This window comes from Macrobrachium rosenbergii, chromosome 13 (assembly GCF_040412425.1).
Source record: "Macrobrachium rosenbergii isolate ZJJX-2024 chromosome 13, ASM4041242v1, whole genome shotgun sequence".
Taxonomy (NCBI): domain Eukaryota; kingdom Metazoa; phylum Arthropoda; class Malacostraca; order Decapoda; family Palaemonidae; genus Macrobrachium; species Macrobrachium rosenbergii.
The window spans coordinates 19,221,975-19,246,423 of NC_089753.1; the positions used below are offsets into that span (position 1 = coordinate 19,221,975).

At 40.5% G+C, this 24,449-nt stretch overlaps 1 protein-coding gene across 5 annotated transcripts in view; it reads left to right on the forward strand.

Moving 5' to 3' along the window:
* The window catches only part of LOC136844949 (uncharacterized), a 351,479-nt gene that overhangs the window by 216,078 nt on the left and 110,952 nt on the right, over positions 1-24,449 (forward strand). Inside the window, exons 1-2 of one of the 5 annotated variants that reach the window (XM_067114373.1) lie at positions 6,827-6,939; positions 14,397-14,476. The exons of 2 other annotated variants lie outside the window; for them this stretch is intronic. The gene's annotated coding sequence lies outside the window, so the exon portion shown is untranslated. Of the gene's footprint in view, positions 1-1,355; positions 1,491-6,726; positions 6,940-14,396; positions 14,477-24,449 lie in introns of those variants that run through there. 2 more of the 5 variants (XM_067114375.1, XM_067114371.1) reach the window with 2 other exon arrangements.

Genomic DNA, 24,449 nt, shown 5'->3' on the forward strand with positions numbered 1-24,449 from the left:
TGCAGATTAGAAAAATCTCAAATTTGCTGTTCAATCAGCTTCTCTTTTCGTCCTTGTGTATGTTGTGTGTGTGTGTGTGTTTTTTTTTCAGGGTTTGCGTGGTTTTTGTGATTACTTTTTTCTACTGGATTTGTCTTGAGTTTTTTTAATTAGCATTATTTATGTTAATCTTAATGTCCATGATTTGTATATTTATTTTACCATGCTTCTGGTCTCATTTATCAGCTTTCATTTTTTTTTAACAAATTGTTTTTGTCCCTATGAATGTGTGTTTTTCTTTAGTGATGAAGTCTTTTATGGTTCATCTGGTTCTCTTTTAGATTTTGGGCACGGAACGAAAATCCAAATGTTCCACATCCCATCATAATATATTTGGGGCGTTTGCTGAAGCTTAGTTTTATATTTCCAAGGTTGATGTTTGATTGCAGATTTCATAAATCCCTATTCCCTCCCAGTTTCGGTGTTTTGTTGGCTGGGTGATTTCCAGCTAATGTTAGGAGCCGTTTCAGAGACAGATCTACTATATAATACTACTACTACTAATACTGCTCGCCAGGGTCTTTGTAAACGGTCAGTTTTTCGAATGTGTCCCCCGTCTTTCACTTGATTGATTGATTATTTTTTTTAATGCAGTCTGGTGTTGCAGTGATTATGGCCACCTATGCTGGAAGCATATATTTAACAGTAAATTATTTGGTGTCAAAACAGCGAATGAACCGTAATAGAATAAGTTTTCCGAGAACATTTACTTAATCCAAGCTTACTTTATAGATACCTTCACTCTTGAATTCATATTATAATAACAGTCCATTCCATCGACTTGTGCCTAGTTGCTTCACCGAGATGGATCTCACTTTTCTGTGGGAACTGTCTCGTTTTACTTATCGTTCAATTTACTTTTGAGTTCAGTGATAATGTTTTACTCTGTTATCGGCCTCAAAGGAGTCTGTAAGCGCTCTCCGTGTCTTTTTACTCCACCTGTTCTATTTCCGAAACACATTTCCATTTGCCTACTGAGTGTCTTAGTAGATTCTGCAGTGACTGCAGAAGGGCACTGTCTTCTGCATGCAAAAAAAAAATTCTGGAGGCCATGGCCTTTACCTTGGCTTTATTCTTGTCAGTTTTCATTATTTCGTATAAAACAATTCGATCCACTGCTGACCTAAGATAATTAGAGATAGTAAAACCAGCTCGGCAAATCCTCAAGTGTCATTTTGCAGTAGTCATTACATGAGGTTGATTAAATGTTACTGCTTTCGCGAGGGATACAAACATTTCATCTCTAAATTTACATCACTACATATTGAATTTGTTGATTTGTGAGTCAAGCTTCCAGAGAATTTTATTGCCCACAGGTGTTAAACTTAAAAAGTTCAAGATCCATAAAGTGACCAAGAAGACTATTCCACAGCTATGCAGTACAGGAGGATACAAGACCTCTTGTACCGAAATATGTGACGTCGTGAAACTTCAGCACAATATCTCACCAGGTCTGTTCTTATCTAGTATGTTTGTAATCATTGTCATTATATTTCTTGACTGTACCTCCTTCACAGTTGATGATTATCTCCTATATCCATTCCTATCCTTAAAGTTAAAGGAATTCGCCCGTAGTGAGGGCGGGGGCAGTGGGATCAGTGTACTCACCTGGTGCACTGTAGGCAGTGCTTGAAGTTCCTTGCAGCGTCCCTTCGGCCCCCAGCTGCAACCCCCATTCATTCCTTTCACTATACCTCCGTTCATATTCTTTTTCTTCCCATGACTTTCCACCCTCTCATAACAGTTGTTTCTTAGTGCAACTGCGAGGTTTTCCTCCTGTTACACCTCTCAAACCTTTTTACTGTCAATTTCCCTTTCAGCCCTGAGTGACCTCATAGGTTCCAGCTTGGCCTTTGGCCTAAATTTCATGTATTCCATTCCTATAGCCGTTGCTGCTGTTTTGTAACAGAAGGAAATGTGGTTTTAAGTCGTCGCCTTCAGGCTGTTTAAAGAGCAGAGTCCCTTATCGGTGGTGAGAGTAGGAGATGGGAGGCAACGTTCACCTTTGGACTTGTAATATTTCATTCTTTAAGTTTTGCACTTCGTTGTATAACAGAGAAACATGTGGGCAGTAATTCGATCTTTGTGTTTCTGGTAAGGCTGATGAATAGCATTGTTAATATTTCAGTTTAATCTGGACAGTAGAGTTGTTCAAAAGTGTTCGAAATCTCTTGTCGAGTTTCACCGTATCTTAACTAATCACTGCTTTCTTCTCTGTGTTGTCAAATCATCTCACTTCTGTAATGTTTTCGGTTTAGTCATGATCTTTTTAAATGTTGAAAGCAGGGTTTTCTATTTTTCTTTTTCTTAATCCATCCAGTTGTTCGTCCATTTATTATGTCTTTTAACTGCTTTCTTTTTACCGTTTTCTCAGATTAGTTGATTCCATGAGTTATTCTTCAGATTGGTTTATTTACATATTTTGAAGTGGGTCATGCTTCAGGTAAAGTGGCCTGTGTTTGGTCTGATGCTGGGAGATGCCCCTGTTTCCGATCTGATAGCAAGGGAGGCAGAGCTCCTTTGGGCTTTGCGTGTTGCCCTTTATTGCATTGTTAAGTCTTGGAAAACTATTGATTTCTTGTTCACCCGGGGTTGTCGTTTCTTGGCATACTTGAATGTTGGTAATGCTTGTCCCCTTGATTTATCGCGGATTTTGTTGTGTTGCCTTTTGTTTTGCTGTAAGTGAGCCTTTTTTTTTTTTTTCCTCAGAACCAATTTCTGGGAGTTATTTATAATTACTCTTAAGCATTGTATTTTGTTCCTTCTGTAATCTTTATTCCTTATGTCTTTAAAATCAGTGTCGCTTATGTGTTCCTTTCATTAAAAATCAACATACTATATTTTTCATTTTTCCTCTTTTTCCTATGAAATTCAGGCGCAGAGGCTGTTTTGATAAATACCCCAATAACCTGGATAACATCTTGGGAACTAAGAAGCTGAACCAGTCTGCTGTCAGAATATAAGTGCAGCAATTTTTATTAAACAGTTTATGAATTGTCCTATATCATCTCGCCTTTCTGCGATGGATATGGTCCTCTTCGCTCAATCCACAAAAGCTGTTTGGAGAACACTACACTCATTTTATGCAATCTGTTTTTTTTTTTTAATTGTTATCATTTTTAGTATATTTGCTATTACTCTCAATATTAGTACTGCCATTACCATTATTATGAATACTATTTTTACTCCTATTTCACAGTTCCTCAATGGACCGGTTGGTATCGTTCTCGGCTAGCACTCTGCTGGGCCCGCGTTCGATTCTCCGACCCGGCCAACGAAGAATTAGAGAAATTTATTTCTGGTGGTAGAAATTCATTTCTCGATATAAGGTAACCAATTGGTTCTTAGCCACGTAAAATAAATCTAATCCTTCGGGCCAGCCCTCTCTAGGAGAGCTGTTAATCAGCTTAACTTAACTCCTACTTCACCAACTGTGGATATTGCCGATTATCATTTTATCTCGTGTGTCTAGATTTGTGTATTGTATCGTCTCTACTTTGTATGTTTCATGTATATGGGTCTTAGCTGACATAAGGATGATTATTATTCTTTAAGACCTACTGTAGGTTCACAGCTTACAACATCTCAGTTGACAGCTAAAGACTTGTTTCACAACCAGTCCTACTTGTGGAAGATTCTCTGTCAGATCTATTTCCCGTCTTGCGCGAACTTCATGGTTTATTGATTTTTCCACGAACTCGATTTCCATGTGAATGTAGTTTGGCGTCTTTCCACTTACTGTTATTTTTGTTGCGTGTTTCCCAATTCCGGCTTCTTTAGTCTTGTTTCACAGTCACCTACTGTACTTGTTTCAGTGTATTTTCATTTATATAGAGTAAATATTTTTTTTTATAAATTATTAAACTCTTACACTAATCATTATCTCATTTCATTCTTTAACTTTGTTTAGTGAGTGTTCTCGATAATCGTTACTAAGCAACAATCACAACTTATTGGAGCCTTAAATTTTTTTATTGCTACACATCTAATTCCTATCTCACACACACACACACACACACACACACACACACGGCTGAAATAACATCCATGGTCAGGAATCGGAACAGGAATTTGTCACTATACCATATTACCCGAAGGTTGCCGACCCTCAACGCCACATCTGTCATCCAGTGATCTGGCTGCCTAATCAAAGATCTTGAAATCACCAGGTAAGGTTAGCCTTTACAGGTGGTTTAAGTAGCCCAGTAAATATATGTGGCAGGAGTATTTATAGCTTATTTGATATCATCACTTTCTCGTGATCTTAAATGGAAAAATAAAGTCCGCAGTAGATGTATGTAGTATATTGCCATATACAGTAAGCTTTCGCCAACTTGATCAGTTGGCCTCTGCAGCCTGAATAAACAGAGAAATAGTAATGAGACATTCAGGACAAGAAAAATGGAAAAAGGGCTTGTTATTCTTTCAGGTAACTCCAGAATTGGTTAATAGTCTATTAGCAATTCTCTGGGAACGGCGTGGCACAGCAGAGGCTGGCAGATTGGTCGTTTGTCTTACTGCTTGTTGGGTCTCCTAAACTGGTGAATTTGGTGGTTCTGCAGTTGTTCCAGGAATTGCTGTTACGTTTATGTTGGCCTAAATGTATTATTATTTCTGTGTTTATTCAGGCTGAAGAGGCCAGCTGATCACGTTGGCGGAAGCTTCTTGTTTATAGCAATATACTACATACATACTACTGCGCACTTTATTTTTCCATTTATAGCTCTCTAGACATAGAAGCTATGCACACTTGAAACAACTTATGTCTAATTTTAGGTGATAGATGCAGTTTAAGTAATGTGAGAGAGAGAGAGAGAGAGAGAGAGAGAGAGAGAGAGAGAGAGAATGGATATACAGTAAGCTGAATCATTGAGAAACATTAAGGAACTTAGAAATCAAGCTTTTCAGCATTTCAGCGCTATTGAAAATGTAAATAAGATTTTGTCGATTTCAGCCTGAGAGAAGAAGACGAGGTTTATGAACCACATAGCGTCCAGGTTTAACCGTATCTGATTGTGCGTGTGTGTGTGTGTGTCATGTAGCATAAAGAAAGGAAACAAGATAATAATTGATGGATTCTGCAAGGCTATAGAGGAAGCCGTGGTCATGTCAGTGATTCTTTGTAACGTCAATTTTTTTTTTGAAAATCAATATTCAGGCCAAAAGAATTTATGACCATCATTTCGATCATTTCAATTCAGAACAAATCAAGGACAGGAATATACAAAGAAAACCCTAAATCGGGTATCTGGAAGTATCAGAAGAAACCAACCAGTAGATACCCGTAGCATGAAGAATAAGGTAAGCACACAGATGGAAGAAGCCCTGACCAGCTTTAGGAAAAAAAAACAGGACACCTCAAAAAAAGCGGGGTTCCAGGAGGTAATGTTATATGAAATAAATTATCAAATAAATCAGACGGAAGAAAAGGAAATTAAATACATACAAAAAAAAAAAAACAGAAAAAACAGTAAATATATAAATAAATTAAATAAATAAAAAAAAAAAAATAGAATAAGAAGACATTTAAATTTTATGAGAAGAGGGAAAATAATAATATAATGAGTGGCAGAAACAAGACATTGGGAAAGCTGAGCATGCGCAGTTGTGCCAAGAAGCAGGAGTATTAAAGTAACGGCCTGGTTTCGGACTTGTAATGAAAACATGCAAGAAGCGATAACTGAAGAAATGTAACAGTAGATTTGGTGAATTTCAGTAAAACCTTATACTTGAACACAGATAAAACATTAATGAAAAGTAGAATGAGATTAAATACTATAGGTAAATATAAAAGTTACTTAGAGGGGATTTTATAAAGAAACATTTTGAGAAAAAATGAATGTTTTAGGTTCTTTCACGGTTTGATGCAAAAGGCCATGGCTACAGTGTTGAAAACTAAAGAGCTGAACAGTCGGAGAAAATGAAAAATAAGGCATCAGTTTTAGTCGGATTAAAGCCTAAATTTTTAAACTGTAATTGCTGAGCTCTGTTCTTCCTAAAGAATTGGCAGATGTTCTCAACAATTTATTGAAAGTTAGGAACACGCAGGAAAATCGATGTAAGTGAAGTAAATGTTAAATATCTCACTATTGATCTGAAATCTTTAGCAACAGGATATAGTTATACATCTCAACAATATATTGGAAGTTGGGAACACACAAGAAAAGTGGGTTAAGGAAATTATATCCTGTTGTTGAAGATCTCTGATCAATAGTGCTTGCGTGATGTAAATTATGCGACTATGAAGACGATAATAGTGATCGATATTGATAACGGTTAAAACACGAACGGGATAGGCCATTTGTTAATATTGGAACGCTGTGTTCAAGAGACCCGTCAAAGGGAATGTCCCTTACTTGTAGCATCAGCAGATGTTCAAAAAGCAGTTGATTTTGTAGGTAGAGGAAAACTAATGGAAGCCATAATTAATCGCGGATTACATGTTAAAGTAAAGAGGGCAATATCTGAGATCTGTTCCAATATCACAGTCATAATCATATGTCAGTTTATAGCAACAAGACATCATCAGGTACTTCAGACTGAAAATAAGGAGCTAAGCGAAGAAAATAAAAGCAAAAGAACAGCAAACTCCACAACAAGAGAGTGAAAAACATAATAGGAAACTTCTTGATAGAAGGGGAAAGAACAGAAGAGAAGAAGGACATACTGCACAAAACATATAGGACGAGACAAGAAACCCAAAGAGCCAGAAACGAGGTCGAAGGAGCTCCTCCGGAGGTGCCGATACAAAGGCAACACCTTCCGACCCAACGAAACTGAACTAGACCCGTAACTTTGTGAGGCTTGAGGAGCCTGAGGACCAATTTGGTTGCGACTACGTTTGCCGAACCTCGGAGGAGTCGTCTGTTGTTTGATCATATCAAGTCAAAATCGTAACGTGTAAGGCTTCATAGACTGATAAGTTTCAGAATTGGGCACCTAGTGCACTATAGGCTTATTCCAGCCAAGTGTCGTGCGGTTAGAAATACTGTGCATTGGCTAACCAGTCCCCACCCATTGTGTGGTCAAGGCTTCGTTCTGGGCCTATAACCGTCGGGCGAAGGTTTAGGCTATTCACTATCGGTAAAAATAGACTTTACCGGCGTAGACTCGCCATTTACAGTGGCCTGTATAGTTAGGCTATAGATTTAAGCCAAATCCCTAATTTTAGTTAGGGTAGGACTCAGGAGTTCGGGACGTTTCGGCCGAAGCCATTTTAGGCCTAACGCGTTTACGTTAAAATTGGGCGCCGTGTTTAGTACCCTCCCCATGGATATGTACGTAAAACGTAAAACAATGACGGTAAATATCATAAACATAATGGTAAATACCATAAACATAAACGTCTTTACGTTGTTTTGGATGTTACGGCCGAAACAAGCAAGATCGGGACTCGGGATGTTCCCCATTTAGGGCCAGACTAGTTTATGCTAGCCGCCATTTACCCATTAGTGTACTATAAAATGTATAATTTTACATAATACTAGGCTGTTATGAGAGTTACTTTATTCTCTAGCTCTCATTGGTATAAGGTATGTTCTACCATTGTTGGTTAAATGATAGTTTTGATAATCCGGTGTTAAGCGAGATATTTACATGTTTACTTATGAGCACAATTTTTCCAGACCCCCCCCCCCCTTCATCTTTTTAAGGTTCCCTTGAGTTCTCTCCAACTTCTTTTCAAGGTCGTTTCATGACCTCTGCGAAACGGAGCGTGTGCAGTCGGTTCTTTTTATCTACGAAGTAACAATTTGGTTATGTAGCCAATGGCTTGATCCTTTACAGTATATTTGAGTGTTTAGTAGTGTTAATTTCCCTTGTGTCTTCACACATCCAATTCATATTTACTGATAATCTGCTCCCATGTGGTGGATTTTAGAGCTCGTGGATTATTAGCCTAGTAAGTTATTTGGTGAAAGTTTTGCAAGAGGCAAAATGTCATTCATGTGATTTTCTGTGGCCTCATTCAAAGAAGATTTTTAGGGAAAAGCAAGGGAGGAATGGTGGTTTCTGTCTCCCAAGGTTGTTACCAAAGTAGAGAAAGCAATATATTTACATGGTATACTATATTTCAGTTTATTTAATACACTGTTATCAAAACATTAAGCCCCTAATATTGTATCCATCTCTTGTACCAGATATTTTTAATGAAGGGATATTTTTTTTGTTTAAAGACAGATATAGACTACCAGTGTTCAATTTTAAAATTAAATTTATTGTATCAACACATGCATACCACTATGTTATCATATATTATATATATATATATATATATATATATATATATATATATATATATATATATATATATATATATATATATATATATATATATATATATATATATATATATATATATATTGATAGATAGGTAGGTAGATAGATTAGATAGATAGATAGATAGATTAGGGCGATTACACAATTGTTTTAACACCTCGGCTTACTGGTACATTAATTCTTGAATACACTTAGCACTTCAAGCATTTTATTCAAGCTGGAAATAATTGAACAAACTTTTTGTTGAGCTTCCTACTTTCCTCATTGATTCTTAAGTGATGCCCTTCCTTGTCATTGTTGGTTTTGATGGCATTTCCATGGATGGACCATAATGTTGGAGACAGGTGTCATTCAACCATGTTGATTGAGTCCTGTGGGCTGTGAAGTGAGTGACAGTGCTTCTGGCCAACTGGTATATAGAGAAGTATAAAAAAAACTGTTGTGGTTAGTCTCTTTAGTGTCCATTTTGTGTCAGCTGTGACTAAAACCCAACTTTTAAATGTTTTAGCAAACGTCTTGATCCCGGCAGAAGTTGCAACCTTGAAGATCTGTATGAGGGTAGATGTTTCTGTGATTCATCTCTATATGTTTGTGAGGAGGTCAATGCAGAATTGCTTGTGTTTTTTGGCTCATGGCTCCTCTTGGTAATCACTTGTATAACTGTGACAGTAGAATGGAACTTAGCGTCATGTGCTTGACATTACATGCTTGGTGATAGTGAGTTCATGAATACTGAATAGTTACGTAAAAGTTTCCGCAAAATTTGGGATTGTTCCCTTGGGAATATCAGTCAGGGTCTTTTACGTGGGAGTCTTCCTTACCTTGGGCTTTAATTGGTTGTTGAAGCTAGGGAATAAGATAGTTAAATGGCAATAGGTGGGTGTATGGGGGTAATCCTCCCTCTCCTGCTGTCAAGCACTTTTGCTGTGGCTACTGTAAGGACATTTTGCTATACTGAGACTGACCATAATTTGTATATATTTCATTTTTCTTTTCAAGTGGATTGCAGTGAAAAGTGAATACTGAAAGGTATGAATGATGTAAGTTGGTATTCAGCCACTTTATGTATATACTTGATGTTTTGTAACCAGTTCTTCATTAGTGCTAGGACTATGTTAGTTGGTCTCCTTTATAGTGGAGAGGTTTGGAAGCACTGGAAAATGATTGAAAGATGTCCATTGGTTTCTTCAAAGGAGATTAATCTACCTTCAATATACCAGTTTTTTATTTTTTTTTTTCCTCCTCTTACTGCCCTCTCTCTTTCCCTACCTTCAGTTCATTCTTCTTGGGCTCACAAGCAGGTTATTTTTGTTGGGGTAGGTGACTAGCAAGTGCTTTCGACAGTACTGACCCATGGTTCCTCATCAGTGCTTCATTGGCAGCTTTGCTGGAGTAATGACAAACATTTTCACTGTTTTCTGGGCAACCTGTCTTTCATTGTTGCCTTGCTACTGTTTCCACTAAAGAACTCGATGCTGTTGAGCTTGTTGTCGTGTTCATCTTGCCAGTGGGGATACCTCTGCAGTACCAAGTACAGATTGTATGTCTCCAACACTGCTTCATGCCTTGACAAGTCTACTGTGGCCGAGGAGAGTTAATTATGGATGTAGTAAGGTGATGAAATGCCAGTCTTCCTTGTCTTCTACATCTTTCTGTTTTGAGTAGATAAAGAAGAGATCTTGGAAGCCCCACTCACAAGTTCCATTGGGCTTCAAGTTAGCACCTTCCTTCTATGGTGGTTGGTTATGGCATTCCCTCACCCATATGTGTGATATATGCTGTAGGTTTAGTTGACACTGGGTTTTCTTAAGAGTGCTTATTAACAGTGGTCTCTCATTTGCTTCCGAAATATGAGGATTGTCCTGGGTTCTTCCCCTGTTCATACTTGTCACAGAGATGAGTGAGAGCTACTTTCTTGCTCGGTGTTTGGATGATCCCGTATCGTGCGCATGCAGAAAGGTTGTCATTGTATGATACCATTGGATGCCATGCCAATCTGTTATCATGTGATCATGCCAGCCTATGGGTGCTGCTTGATTCATCCGGAATTCCCAGTGTATGGGTACACAATCCTCAGATTGTGCAAGTTCAGCCAAGGATTCAGGAGTGAAAGATTGCTGCATAATGATACAGATTCCTGCATAATGATACAGATTCCTGATGTGCATGTGTACTATATCACAGGTGAGAGCTTTTCTATAGCCTGTAATTCATGATCATAAGGTAGTGGAGAGACATGTGGATCATGACTTTGAGCATTTACTAGCCAACCTAGACTTGTTACTAAACAAAAGTCTGTGGGAATATCAACTATGCTTTTGAGCAGTTTTAAGTCAGTCTCAAATTTTTATTCTGTGGTTGGTACCACTGAGCCCAATTGTTGGTGTCCACAGTCTGAGAGCACTCACCAGGGCAGACTAGTGCATCAGCCGCTTTCAGGAGAGGATCCAACTTATACTTTAGGGAATCTGTTAGACCCTAAGTGTTCTGGTCCTCCAGAACCCTGTCAGCATAGTTGGAAGTTTTTCATTTGGCTCATTGCAAGGCAGAGCTATAGGCTATTTGTTGTTGCTTTTGTTGGGGAGGATTCTAGCTTTAGTCTTTTTTTTATCCTCTAGGTTTTTCCTCCTTTCAGAACTATTTCAGCGGTGTTGATACAGAAATTGTCAGCTCTTTGTGAGCCTAATAATCTTTGGGAAGTAACCACATTGAACTGTTTTTTCAGTAGGATTTTCTTTAGGACTCACTCAGGAGGTGTGGCAGTAGTTCTGACTGCTGTGGTTATGAGTTGTTTGTGGTGCTTTGGACTGTGTTAACAGTGATTTGTGGAGCAGAGGGCTTCCTGCTGTCCAGCAATCAAGTAAACCACTTCCCTACACTTTGGAAGATGCTCTATCAGCCTCAATCATGGTTCCTTTGATAATAGCAACAAGAAACCTAGCTTAGACCTTCCTATGGGGGAAGTAGGACTGGAACCAGGAGCAGGGAGGAAATCACAAGTGTTTTCCTTACTCCACTTCATCACTGTCGAGTGCTTCCCTGTGTTTGTCCTTCGTCTTTCTCGAGAAGAGGTAAAAAAGACGTCTCAGAAGAGCCCTTGCAAGACTTCAAATGAGAGGTCTCCCCAGACTCTGGGAAGGGATGATGTTAGACAAAAGATTTACTCCAAGCCTTCCCACTTGTGTCTGTGTGAAACACTCCCCGTTGAAATAGTTCAACCCTCTTGTTAAGTGCACTTGTGGTCCGTAGACTGTACATCACAGTCAGGGTGTACTGTATGTATATGACAGATCTTTGCTTGATACTCAGCAGTACCAGAATGATGTGTTTACTTGTGATTGTGCTGCTCCCTGTCTGGCCTGTGGCTTGCCACCTGCCCCAGGTTTCATTCACATGACAGTGCATGTGCCTTTTTTAACCTGTACCTTATACTAGGTCAGGCATCACGGAACACAGGGAGTCAGTCACATGGTTTGGTTGACCACAGCTCAGACTGTGTGCAACTGTCCTATGAGCAGACGCCAAAGCAACTGGTGTAGGACCTAGAAAGAACTGCCACTTTGTAGCGAGATACTCTACCAGTTTAAACCTCCTTGCTTTAGGCTGGCAAATAGCTGTGTTTGTATACAAGAGTTGCCACCCTTCCTTAAGCTTAGACCATTCAGGTGGTTTACATTTGCTGTGTTAGTGGCTCAGCTGTTATGTTCTGATGTTCTCAGAAGGGTAGCTACTTCAAAACAGAGATCGCATAGTCATCTTTTGTCACTACCTGGGGATTGTGATACACTAGGCAGCACACACAGCACCTAGGTACTCTTTCTTGTCATCCACCTTGATTTTAGCAGGTCTCAGCTACCTGCTGCAATTGAGGAGTCTTGTCTAGCATGAGTGACTCTTGTCATCTGCATCCGTGTTTGCTAAATCAACATTGATCAGCTCCAAGCTGTCCTCCCTCCCAACTTGCTCTGTGAGTAGGGAGATCAGAGAGGATCTTGCTTGATGTTGGATGACAGGAGCCATCTTGTGAGAGTCCCCCAGAAGTTAAGTATACCTTAGTTTTACTAGACCACTGAGCTGATTAACAGCTCTCCTAGGGCTGGCCCGAAGGATTAGACTTATTTTGCGTGGCTAAGAACCAATTGGTTACTTAGTAACGGGACCTACAGCTCATTGTGGAATCCGAACCACATTATAGCAAGAAATTAATTTCTATGACCAGAAATAAATTCCTCTAACTCTTCATCAGCCAGCCGGGGAATCAAACTCTGGCCTAGCGAGTGCCAGTCCACAGCTCTACCGACTCACCCAATGAAGAGCTTGGAGTCCCCCAAGAATTCTCCACCTCCTGAAATGAGTTCGCTCACAGCCACATAAGAGAGGGTTCAAGGCACACACCTGAGGGGTTTGTTCATCTCAGGTATTTAGGCTGAGGATAATCCTCACCTGCACAAGCTTTTGGGAAGAAAAGTGGTGCACAGGCTCAGCAGTTCCAAGGTGGTTTGACGAGTCATTTTGTACTATTGTTGAGTGACAGTTACTTCCGTCAACTAGCAAGGGGGGAAAGAACTGTTTCCCATGACCCATCAGTTGGCAAAGCAAGTACATGGGTTGATGGCTTACCACACTCTTCTGTTACTTGGAAAGTTGGAATCGTTTTTGTGCTTATTTATTGAATGGTTGAAGCTAAAATCAGAATTTACCAACCTGACAAGAAACATGAGCCTTTGTTGCCTTTCTCTGGGGTCTTCTGTTGGTCTGGACAAGAGGCTTTTGACCGCTCTTGCAAGTGCTGGCAATCACAGAAGGTGTTGGCATACCTTTCTTTCTGATGTTTCAGATGAGTGTACAATCTACCTGACAAATAGTCGGTCATTCGGCTTGGATGAAAACTGACAAAGTCAGGGACATGAAAATGTTCCTGATGTCTCAGGGTAACTTGATTGACAAGGGTAATAAGGGCAAGAGCATGAATATTCATACCACCTTTACCTCATCATATCTAGGGACTTCACCTACAGGTTCCCTACTCCTTTTCTCTTGGGCCCATAGTGGCTGCTTAGCAGGTAATATAAGCACCCTTCTCTGGTACTCTTCTAAAGAAAGCTTAAGGCTGGTGTCTTCCTTCTTAATCCCTCTGTGGAGCAGCAGTTTAGCCTGAGTACATGCTGGATCTACTGTAGATATACAATAGGTGGCTACTGATTCAAGTAGCCAGATCTTTGGCAGTTAAGATGTGACTCCTATACTCTTCCTTACAACAGGGGGCCAGATGGTAGAGTTATATTCTGAATTAAAGATTTAGCTGCCTTCCAACATGTGCAACTCTTATGGGGGTAGTATGTGGTTCTCCAATCTTTTCCTTACTCAAGTGACACTCTTTACTCTCTCTCTTGGGCCCAGGGCCCTGCTGCTCTGTCATCTCTGTGGCAGAGTAGGAGGCACAGGAGTCCTGCTTGCTGTTGTGAACTGAAATTGTGGTATTTTGGGTGGGTTTTCAACTTTGTCAGTTGGCAGAGTTTACCTTATCCCTAAGGGGGTATCTCTTGTATTTTGGTAGGAACAAATAATAGATTTTTTAAGTATTTGTATTCCACTGTATACAGACCAGAACCATTTTTTATATAGTTCCACGTCAACCACCCCATGTAGTCTCAGTGACAAATAAAAATTGCTCGGAGATGGCAGGTGAGCAGTGGTTACTCTCCCTACTCACCTCCCATAACCACCAGTTAACCACCTTGTTACCAAGTTCAAAGTTTGCTGCCAGCTTGTGCTGAATGATACTCCCATGTAAAAGGCTCTGGTTTTTATACTTATGAAATATACAAATTACTTTAAAAACTGATTATTTTTGCATTTTGTTTCTTAGAATAGCGTAGATGATTGGTAAGTGGTCTCCATCCAATTTAACCCAGTCCCTGTAATTATCCTTACTCTGTTGTATTTCAAAATGGACCATGCCTTCTTTAAAAAATATTGATGGCATCCCTGACTTTCTCTTTTACTCTGTTGTATTTCTAAATGAACCATGCCTTTAAAAATTGTTGTTGGCATGCCTGACTTTCTCTTTCTTGTTACAGAAGTTCTGGTGGACTGGAGTTGACCTAACTGTGCATTGGTAGCTGGCAAAATGATGGAACACACCTTGTAATGGATGCAGGTGAGGGCTTGCAAGGCCCAGTGGTCAGTGCATGTTGCCCTGCAGGGGCTTAGTCCTGCCAGTGCACCTCACTGCAGGCATTACTAAGGGTGTTAGCAGCATTCCTTTGGCCCCCAGCTTCACCCACTATTTAGTCTTTACTTCCATTCCCTAATTTTCCTTTCTTCCATCTTACTGTCCATCATTTCCAACTATTACTTCTTAGTGCAGTTTTTGGGTTTTCTCCGAGTTTCACCTTTTGACCTTTGCACTTCATCACATTCCTATTCTGGCTTTCTTTATTTAGCTGTCAAACCACTCCATTCCCTCTTTCCATTGTCTGAAGCACAGAATGGTTGAAAGTTCCCTAGTGCTTGACTTGATAGCCTAAATTTCACTTTGGTTCCAATCATGGATCCATGTTAAAGACCCTTGCTTGGTCAAGGCTCATACAAAGACCCCTTCCCCTCCAGTGTTTCTTACTGAAACCCCATAGTCTATGTTGCTTGTTTTTGCAACATTGTTGGCCATCAAAGCATCTTGGAACTGTGTGATTGGCCACTCCGTACTGTTGCTGTGTGACATCATGACATTAGTGGCATACATCAGCAAGCAATGGGGGACGGTCTACCTCTACTTCTCCTAATTGGAGTGGCAGATGCTTAAGCGAGTGGCTATCAAGCTAGATAGATTGTGGGCAAGAGGAATATACTAGTAGACCATTTCAGTTCCTGGGGCCAGGTAGTAGGGAAAGAGTAATCCCTACATCTTCACATGATAGAATAATAAAAGTATCCTTTTTAAGTTTGATGGTAAGACATAGTCAGAAAAGTGTAGTTGAGGAATGGCTGGTTTCTCTCCCCTTCTCTCTTTCCTGATCACTGACATTCCAGTATTTACGCACTGTTTGGCAAAGGGCAGGTGAGCTAAACAGTACAGCACTTGTTCAAGGGCTACAGTCTGAAGATGATTCTTCCTAAGACAAGTTGTGGCTGAGTGTGGAGCATCAAGCATTACTATTACATCACAATGCTTGCCTCAATCCCTTCCTTGACACAGCAGGAATCTTCCTATAGGCAGTCTTGGTGGACCTTCCACAGGTACCATCCTCCCTCAAAATGGGCCAAAGGATATCACCCTTGTTCATCTAACTAGTCATCAGGGAAGAAGCCAGATGTTATGGTCTATGATCGTTCACTTGTCCATATTTTTCAAAAGGATATCTGGCTTGATCTGTGACCTCATCCATACGGCTGGTACACCTATGCTCAAAAGTGATGCTACATGACTGCATAGGATTTAGTTAAAAAATCACTAACTGGGAACCTAACATGCTGCTTATAAATATCTTCTTTGGAAGCAAAAAAGATTATTATATAAAGTAAGACCATAATACGTTTCATAAGAATAAAGTCTGTCATATATATCAAAACTGTAAGAAAATGTATCCAGCTTTTGGAAAAATGTTGACAAAACATTTCCAAAATTTTCATTCATCCAGCACGCACTGATGCATTCAACAAAAAGTCTTCATCAAAATTAGGTTCAGCTGTTAAAATAATAAGAAAAAAAATAGAAGATTTTCTTAACAGTGATATTGCTTGCTTAGTAACCATAAATTTTTTAATATAGTACTATTTGATTGTTTTTATGCCTTATCGCTGAAAAAAAGGATAAAGATATAAATATGAAAGTATTACACTAGCTAAAACTCATCCACCGATATCAACGGGTGGGCGTGGCCTGTGTGACACAAATATTTGAGTTGTGGCAACATGAACCAGTGGGAACATAGACCTGCAATATGTAGAGACAATGAAATGATCTTGAAAGTATTTATTTCATATTTGTTATAGGAATACAGTACATTATTTGTGTTTTCATAAGAAATAAGATTGTTATATTGCTTAATCATTTAAAAAATAATGGTTTACTAATAAATATTTGCCTGTACAGTCACACTTGTTAACGCCAAGATTTTGTTCCTAGGCCTAGGCATGTTAGTTTTCTTTACTTGCTATATTACACTTAACATTCACATTTCTGTATTAACAATTTTGGCCAGGAAGCATATGAAGTTATCTACACACACTAATGCACTTCAAGTTTCCTTATGAATGACTCAGTTATACATCAAAAGCAAGCAGGAGGACTATCAAGAAAATACAGTAATCTTCGTCAATAAAAAAAAAAAAAGTGTTGCATAGTCCTTGTCTTTAAAAGAAGTAAATATGTAGATTAATAGTATCTTCTTGATATAATTTAAATCATCATCATTTATTTTTCATACAGGCAGCTTGAACATAACCTTAAACTTCAAAATTCAAAGAAAACTTTTTGTAATTCATATTCATATTTTGAAAATTTTGTTATGACTGCTGAGCTTATTAGGTCTACTGTTATATGTTGTAGAGGTAGTTACAATGACCACTTTGAGTAGCAAGTTAAGCATACAGTGCTGGCATTGAACTGCTAACCTCATCACACCATGCTGCTTTGAGCTAAACAGTATAAAAAAATCAATTCATGTCACATAGATTACGAATTATACTAATGCTTAAGAGATCATATTTGTATACCCATAGGGAAGATATTTTTATCTGTGAATATGCAAATTTGTCAGTATGCTGTATATGAAATTTGAAATTCAAAAAATTTTAACACTATTTGGCAACGTTTATGTTTAGTCTGAGATTTTGTAAGTGCAAAAAGAGTCATGTTGCATCACATTTGAGCATTGCCTTATGTCCCACTCTGTCAGACTCAATTCCTGTGTGGCATAGTCTGGTGCCCAGCACTTGTGACCAGTTCCCCACCAGGTAGTATTAGTTCTGGCTCATCCAGATTGTTGTTGTCCTAGGTGCTGCAAGTAGCTGTTCACTTGTGGCCAATACTAATCCTGCCTTATCCAGGGTAGAACAGCCACCTATATGCCTGGTCATATGGCAACAAGGATAGTTCACTGAAAGCCAGTACGCACCACCTCTGCCAAGTCTAGTTCTGCTGGTGGATGGCAAGGAGGCTGACTGTGCCTGTTCATTCTCCATATTCTTCACACCATGGGTTATTGCCCAGGCATTTGGCCATTGGACAGGTTCCCCACTGGTCAGTGGAACCATCTCCATGTTGGTTTGTTGCGCTGCACCCTTCTACCCTGAGCCTGGTGTGGAAATTGTGGGACCTGAGGGTCCTGTCCTTGTAAAACTACACCTTATTAAGGTAGACAGACTTTGGAAAGGTCACTGGACTTGTGAGAGCAGTTGGAGACCCCAGGTGGAAGTTGCATGCTTGTCTGCAGCAGAGTAAGTAGCCCTGGCTTCCTTTCAGACAGTATCAAGTTTTTGCCTTTGGTTGAATATATTTGCCGAGTTCACCTAGTGATTTGGACTCTCTTTATACTGGTTGCTCTGGTCCCTGCATTGGTGGGTTGCTGGAGGAAGTGCATTCTTTGATTTCTGTATAAGAGAAATTTTTTACCTCCAGCCTTTCCATAGAGCTTCTCCCTCTCCCTTTAGCTTGCTAGAGGAAGTATTACACTTTGGAGGACTTGGAGACTGGCTCCCCAGAGGTGTCTGTGTCAGTCTGTTGGCTGACAAAAACCAGTGAAAATGGTATTATGGGAAAGGGTTTCCTCTTATCTAAATCTGTAGCCACAGTTGTGCTTCAGACATTATTATGGTTGTACCTCTAGCTCAATGAGTTGGCAGACTTTGCTATGCCTGGGTTGTCTCTTGAGAAGGACCAAACAAAGTTCAGGCTTGGGAGGTTGTGGGCATTAGAAGAGGTATTGGTTATCCTTATGTGTTTGGTGTTGAGGAAGCACAATCCCCTTTTGTGGACCGTTTGCTTGCCAGAATGCAGCTAAAAGTAATCTTCAAGTGTTGAATGGAATGCTTATAGTGACAGGGGGATCCTGTTACTTTCTGCTTACCTTTTGGGCTCTATCCTGAAAGTAACTTGAGGGAAGAAAAAAGTTACGAGGATGCTGAGGTAGGATCTCTTCCTCTCCTGTTGCCACATGTTAGGAGATGCCTGCAATGCCAATAAGCAACTTAGTGCATAGGGAAGCTGTCCAAGTACTCACTATTCAACTGTGGCAGCTGGGGTATGTGCGCTGATGTCTTATGGGGTGAGTCTTATTCATGCGCTCAAGATCAGCCCATGCTGGCTTCTGTTGTGCGGGCTGTTCTGGGTAAGTTAAGAGTGTCTTTGGAGTACCTGAAGATGCTGTGGGCTACCCTGGATATTCCAGGTCACCTGCTTTTCTGGTCTTTCTTGGTATTTAGGGTTCTACTGCTTCTGATGTTGCTGGTATTTGTGCATTTGTTGCTTGAGAAGTCAACCCTATTGAGACTCGAATTTCCGGTATGATTCCTTCCATTCTAAGGACTCTTGAAAATCATCTGCCTACCTTGAATTTTTCTCTAAGAAGTCTTTGTGAGAGCATTTCCCCACCCCAAAGAAAGATGATGGTTTACATTCACCTACTCATGAGCTTTCCACCTTAGGTAGGGTTGACTCAAAAGCCTAGAACCTTGCTTGTGAACCCTCATTTTTCTGTTCTCAGGAGAGGAGGACTGCTCTAGATTCTCTCCCTGGTGCCAGTACTTCTCCAGACGTGATGGAGATAGTTGGTGCTTTCCATAAGTCCTAGTTATTCACATCAGGAACCTGGTTGTGGGGACCAAAATTTCATGCAATGCCTCTGAGTGTTGTGGGGACCATCTTTTGTAACACCATGCACCACTCAGATCTCGCCACTTTCAAAAGTTGGTGGCTTTGATTTGGTTGGTGAGTTGTGCATATTCGACTGTTTCAATCTGGCAAAGTACCAAGGTTTTGGCTGGTACAGTATATTGATTATTTTAGTTCATCAGCTCGTTTATTTGAAAAATACAGTACAGTACTTATTTTTGTTTTTAAGTTTGCTGATATATGTGAAATGCTTCTGAAGTTGACATACTATCAAAGTGAAAAACTTGAACAGGTTACAAAGTAACATGAGTATAAACTACCCAACTGTGTTTCTGAGGAAATTTGCTTGACTAACAGTATCTCAGTACATTCAAATGGATGGCAACAATGGGACAAGTAGGTTGATCCAATAACATTACTCTTTTGGTCTTCATGGCCTTGTACTGTTTTCTGCTCCAAGTAGTTTTTCACTGTGACACACTTTATCACTGAAGTTTCACAACCAACAACTGAGGAAAGTTAAGTACTGATTTTACTGCAGTAAATATGATACGTAGTGTTAAGTTTGCCTATGCAATAGTATTTCTTATTATTAATCCCCCTTTTCATGTCAAATTACAATTTTTGTTATACCCCCTGGGTGTCCCCTTGACTGAGTGCAGTACCCTATTTTATCTGCATAAGTTATATCAAGTGCTCATGTATTTTTGCGATTATTTGTTGCGTCTAGGGTGATTTCATTATGCTGTAATCATGATTTCTTTTCCTTTTAGTATTCAGGTAATTGTGGGGAATTATTCTTACTGTTTATTGTTCTGGAGGATTTATTTTCTATTAAAATTCCCCCAATACGAATGGTTACATTGGTACCATTCATTATCTTCATGAACCCGTAGTGAAGACAGTCTCGTATTATGCCCATATTTACTAGTTTGCTCCCATTGTGTTCATCCTTATTAATCAGAAATAAATAATATGTTGTCTTATTCTTAATATTAAGAATAATTGATTTTTCACAGGTACTGATTGTTCAGGTTGCATACATATTTATAGTAGAAGGATAACTAAATTGTTCCTGTACTTGTCATTTTTTGCCTTGTACTGCTGGGATTATATGAATAATATATTTAACGTATGTATATTATTGTAAGGTTTGGATTACCCAATATATTTATAAATATATTTTTACCGGTAGGAAGGTAGCGCCATCAGTTTACTTAATGTGGTGCACTGTAGGCATTGCATAATGTTCTTTGCAGCATCCCGTTGATGCCTAGGTGCAAGCCCTTTCTTTCCGTTTACTATACGCTGAATGACTTCGTAGGTCCCAGCGCTTGGCCTGTGGACCACAATTGATACTCTTATTCCGATATATTAATTTTAATGAGCTTGCTTCTTGTTTGGTATGTAACCAAGTCAGTCTGATTTTTCCCAGTTGGCATCCAGCAAATCCGATGGATATTTGCAGCTGACATCCTACTATTTCTCACAGTTTTTTTATTTTCCCCATTACAGGCTTGCTATTAAGCAAGGCCCAAAGGCCACTTGCTCTGTTGCAAACTCCGGCATCTGCTTTTCACCTGTGGGGATACCGTCTGCTGCAAGCACGGTCTTTGTAGAAATAAAGGTGAATATGAGTGGTTGCCAGACATCCGATGTGTATAATATGCTTCTGGAAGGTATCCAAAATGACAATGGGGCCCTTTAACCCTTTGGGCACATTGATTAGGTAGGAGTGCAGGTGGAAGGAAGCACAGTTACCTGGCAGAGCTTCGGCATTGAGTGTTCCCCTCCAGTCAAGGCGCTGGAATCCAAGGACCCCATGTATGACTTCTCCTATGGAGATTAAGAGTCATTATTTGAGACTGTTGCCTTAAATTACAGGCAAGAAGTGGACCAAGCCACTTCAGCTCTTTAAGACAAGATGCCTGTGGACAGCAACCATTTTCTTACATAAGGAGCCCCCAGAAGAGGGTCTGGGTGCTCCCATGCACATCCAACATTTAAGAGAACCCCAACAGAGACCTTGCCCTCTCCTTGAATTTCCTCCTGTACTTCCTATGGTTCCTTGTTCTGCATCGGAGACCCCCTGTCTGCTGGGTGGTGGTGATATGGCCACCCTAATCCAACCCACCCAGCTGGATACTCCTCATAAGGAGATCCCAGCTGATGTTGGGTGGAGTTTCTGAAGGAGATCCATGAGATCTTGTGCAGTATCAAGGGACCAGGATATTCAGGACATTATTGAAAATTCCTTTCAGGAATTCAGGGCAGCCTTGGATATTGATTTGGACATATCACCAAAACATTTTCAGCCAATAGGATGGTGTCTTAAAAGTCCTGGAGGCCATAAGTGTGAAGGTGAGTACTCTTGCTGAGAAAGTTTAGTCATTGGAGCATGCTAAGGATGCCAAGGCCAAAAAGAAAAGTCAGTCTCATAGATCATTGTTAAGATTTGACCTTGATTTCCAGAGTAATGTCCTGCTTGCTTTTGTAGTAACAAGTGGTCTTAGCACTCCAGCTGGCTTGAACCTCCTCAGACTGGGAAGATTGGGGACACAAACTCCTTCCCCTGACTTCAATATTGACAGTCTTTGGCATGATGCTTTGATGCTTCTTCCTGTTGTATGGTAAATCCATAATCAGTGAGTGAAAGGTGATGACTAAGGTGGAATGTGAAAATTCGGGACAGAGCTTTCTTCCCCAATACAGGGCAGTGCCTTGTCCCTCTTTCTGTTGGAATACAGAAACTCTTTAAAGGATATGGTCATCCTCCCAGCTGGCATGGCCACGGAAGCAATCAGAGCCGCCTTTTTTTTTTTCACTTTAGTGAAAATTGGGGTACTTTTATCGTGGAGAATCAGCACCCACTTCAAATAGCCCCAGCCTTCTGACCTTCACTTCTAAAACAGGGAATTGTGTAGAATTCCAAAACTGTAGTGACTAGCTACTAGGAAGCATGAGAGAGAGGCAGAGATAAAGCCATATGGTTATATCATCTATCCCAGCAACTAAAACCTTCACAAAGGAATGGGCAACATGCATCTCCCTTTAAACAGAAAAATCTCCTTGTGCAAAAGGCTTCAGATGGGACAACTGCTGCTTGGTCCCGTGCAAGGCAAGGCTCTACATCCTCTCCATTCCAACCTGTACCATTGTCCTGGAAGTGACCACAAGGAAGCTCCCTTCATGTTACTGGGTAGGGGGGAAGTCTCCTCCTACAAACCCAGACCAGTAGCTTCTCTAGAAAGAGAAGGAAACCCTCCAATCCCTTTTGTCCGTCTCCCCCAGTTATGGCTAGAAAGGGAAGGAAGGGGAAGAAGAAAGGAGGAGCTCACTTGAAAGTAGTGATCCCATTCCTCTGCTGCCATGAGTAGAGGGATGCCTGTCATGCCATTGGCCAATGTGGCAGAGACATAGAATTAGAGGGAAGCCAAGATATGTTCAGGCATCAGGGGAAATCATATTTCTTTCAAGGACTGTTGCCCTCCCCTCTCTCGGTACCAATACTGTACTGTTCTGTTTTTTCCCTTAGATTCTCTAAAATCTCTTGCCTCGTCAGTCAAGGTGAAATTGATAGAGAAAGGCCCTAGAACTTGCAGAAGACCCATCTCCAAGATATTTTTACTGTTGCCTCTTTCTAGTGGAGAGGCTTATTTGGGGGCTGGAGACCAGTTGTTGACCTCTCACCTCCATATGAGTTTCTGTTGCAGACTTTCTTTGAGATGGAAACAGCTTGCATTTGCTGTAATTCATCATAGAGGACTACTTCATGCATTAGATAAATCTGAGGGATGTGAACTTTCAAGTACCTGTTCATCAGAACTCTTAGAAGTACCTCTGTGTTGTCTGCAACAGATTGTAGACCAGTTCAAAGGTCTGTGTTTTGAAATGATAGCAGCCCCACAGGTGTTTTATGGTGGCTCTCACTTTGGGTTTGGCTTGGGCCCAATTGCAAGGTATGTACTTGCTGTGTTACCTGGATGATGGGTTAGTCCTGGCATCCTTTGAGATGCATTTGCTCCAGGACAGACCTTTTTATTGCCAGGAGGTAGGGATTGTGGTAAACTGGGAGAAGTAGGATCTCACACCCAAGTAGTAGGGAAAAGTAGGATCTCACGCCCAAGTAGTAGGGAGAAGTAGGATCTCACGCCCAAGCAGCAGACCGAGTACTCTGGTATGCTTGTAGACTGGACAGCACCAAGGGTCTTTCTATCAGACTCTTGTGTGAGCAAACCTCAGGAGGTATTAGTGCTGGTTCCTGTCCTGGTAGGAACAACCAGCTCAGCTTTGGCAGGTTTTTGTCAGCCACCTATTATCTAAGAGCAGCTTGTTTTGCATGGGCAGATCCACTTGCTCTCACCTCATTTTTGGCTTTAGCACCACTTGGTAGATCCACACCAAGGACAAGGAAACCCCAGCATGGAAATGGGGTCAGTGGAACCCCTTAGTGAGAGTTTCACTGAACTCTCCTCCTCTCAAAATTTAGTTATTCTCAGATGCATTGAAGGAAGGCTAGAATGCACACCTGAGAAGTTCATTTGTTCAGGGTGTACTCTCACTACTCTATTGCAAGTAGTCCTTAGTAAGTGCACAGGTGGCCAGTTTGTTGTGCTGTCAAGCTGTCTGCTGGGTATATTGTGGGTAGACAGAATATTCTGGCGGACCAGCTGAGTCACAGGTGTTAGGCCATAAGGTCAGTGAGGTTCCTTATTTCATTGAATGGTGGAGAGGCAGTTCAAACTTGGAGGTTCTCTCATGCTCAGCCTGTTTGCTTCTAGGCTGAACAGAAAGCTTTCAGTATTTTGCTCTCCCTTTTCAGTCCCCAGGCAGTGATGGAAGTCGCATTCCAGTATCCCTGGGACAATCTGGAAGTTTATACTTGAATTCAATTTAACCTGTTTTCTTGGGAGATCAGCAGAGTTTTTGACCACCCAAGGTTTCAGGAAGACCCTGGCTACTCTTAGTTTGCCTGTCAGGTTATGCTGCAAGGCTTTTGCTTAGCCATAAGTCAGGTTTCAGACTGAAGAGCTTGGATCTCCCTTCTTTGATGGCGTTAGCCATGCTCATGAGGAGATTTGAACAGTCTAGTTCCCCCCTTGGTATCTTCACTCTCCCAAGTGGGATGTGGCCCTGTCCTTCACAGCCTAACTCAGACATCTTACAAGTCCATGGTGACGCCTTGGATTGAGAGCTAGCTCTCAAGCTAGCTTACTTTTGTCAAACCATGTCCAGGAGTTACTTAGCAACTTGTTCAATGTGGAAGGGATGGGCTGCTCAACAAGTTGTTTAGGCACCC